Below are 2,304 nucleotides of genomic sequence, written 5' to 3' on the forward strand. Positions count from 1 at the left end.
GATTGTCTGTTTTGTACACGAAGTGCATCCAGTTTTTGCAGTACCCCTCTCAACTTTTTAGCACATGCTATGTGGGTGAAATGATGATACCATGCCAACTTTCAACCTTTTCAGAGTTCATTTGTAGTGCTTTTCAATTTAAGGGTCATTTAGCTCAAAAAAATCAGTAAATGCATGAAAAATACCAAATGAAGTCAGAAAGGGTTGAAAATTGATGATGTGACTTTGAATGGTGCATTTTGAACACAAAAAAGTCTGGAGTTGAAATAAGTTAAAAAAATGAAATCCCTTTGTAACAGATGAGTTTTCGTCCGAAACCCTGATACTTCGAAAGAGATTGTCCATTTTGTACACGAAGTGCATCCAGTTTTTGTCGTAACCCTCTCAACTTTTTCACTCAAGCTCTCCCTACATTTATAATGGGTGTTTTGAAATTTCCGTTTTCAGTATGCAATGATCTAACAAGGATAGTTAAATTTCTGTTGGGGTTCTAAAAATGGTCGAAAAAAGTGCATTGGAAGGCTTGGGACAAATTGTTACAGCCGAAGTGCAAAGGTGGGCTTGGATTTTGGGATTACATGTTATTCAATCAAGCACTCCTAGCATGCCAAGCACGGCGACTCATTGACAGACCCGAGAGATTATGCGCTTTGCTAAAATCTAGATACTACCTAGAGGATAAGTTGGAGGACACAGTCTTTTCTGGGAACACATCGCCCTCTTGGCAAGCAATTAGCTAGGCACTCGAGCTACTGAAAAAAGGCCTAGTTTGGAGGGTTGGCAGTGGTTCAAGCATAAGAGTTTGGAGAGATAACTGGATACCAAGACCCACTCGTTCAAACCAGTGTCTCTCAAAGGTCATTACCGCATTCGATTTGTGTCTGAGCTTCTGAATGAATATGGTTCTTGGAACCTTGAGCTACTACAGAACTATTTCCTGCCTTGTGATGTTGATGAGATCCTCGGAATCAGAGCTTCTCCTAGGGATGAGGAGGATACCCTAGCATGGCGACCGGGGAGAGGTGGACAATTCTCGGTTAAATCTGCTTATGACTTCGCTTTTGAGGAAATGTACAGAGAATACGATTTCGCGTCTAGCAGTAATCCTGATGGCAGAAGGGGTATGTGGAAACTGATTTGGTCTACTGATGTACCCCCTACTGTACGGAATTTTGCTTGGAGGGTAGTTACGAATTCTTTGCCTACTTGGGTCAATAAGCACAAGAGAACCTTGGAGACTACTAATGTGTGCCCGGTATGTGCTTTGGAGCCTGAAAATAACTTCACCCCTTGTGTCGATGCCCTAGAGCTTGGGAATTATGGTGTTATATGTTGGATGTGTGGCAGTTTCCGGACGTTGATCAGGTCCAATACACATGCAAGGAGTGGTTATTCCATGTTCTGGAGCCCTTGCATGAGTTTCAAAAGATGCATGGTTCTGTTGACGTTGTGGCGTTGTTGGTTCATTCGAAATGAAATTTTCCACCATAAGAAGCCGCCCCCCTCTTGAAGTATCCAAGAGATTTCTTCTCAGCTATTTGGAGTCTCTAGTTGCTACAAAGTTAAACTCACATATGGATCCTAAGAAGGGTAAAACAGTGGTATCATATGATCGCATCAGGTATAGGGAACCAACTCAATTAACACCTATGGCCGCCCCCCCCCCCCCATGGTCTTCTCCACCAGATGGGTGGGTCAAACTCAACTCAGATGGGTCTCATTCAGCAGGAGGGGCTGGTGCAGGTATGGTGCTTCAAGATGCTTAGGGAGGTATAATATTCTCTGCTTGCAGGACACTTTACTCTTGCCGGGAAGCTTTAGAGGCAGAGTTGTGTGCGTGCATGGAGGGTTTATCGATTGCGATCCAGAGAAGCGAGCTCCCAATTGCCATTGAGATGGACTCATTAGTTGCGGTCAAGATGGTCCAGGGGCGTGATCAAGACAGGTCTATCTATGCTTCTTTAGTTAAAAGAGATTAGATATCTCTTATCTCTTCGTGAAAATTGTATTACTCATATAATCCGTTCTCAAAATAAGGTTAGCTATAGCTTAGCGAATTTCGCTCGTGTAGAGCGTATAACAATGACTTGGATAGGTCCTGGCCCTGCGTGTGCACTGGAACTAGCTTCTGCTGATTGTAACACTGATATGGTTTGAGTAATACAAGTTTTTCACCCGCAAGAAAAAAACTCTTATGCCATTGAATCAAGGGTATGTAAAACATATACATGTCGGCATAGCCTCATGTGCTAATGCCCCTATAGTATACATATCAGCTGGTCTAATTAAAATGCCTATTAAAAA

The sequence above is a fragment of the Triticum aestivum genome, chromosome 2D (assembly GCF_018294505.1).
Source record: "Triticum aestivum cultivar Chinese Spring chromosome 2D, IWGSC CS RefSeq v2.1, whole genome shotgun sequence".
NCBI classification, from domain to species: Eukaryota; Viridiplantae; Streptophyta; class Magnoliopsida; order Poales; family Poaceae; genus Triticum; species Triticum aestivum.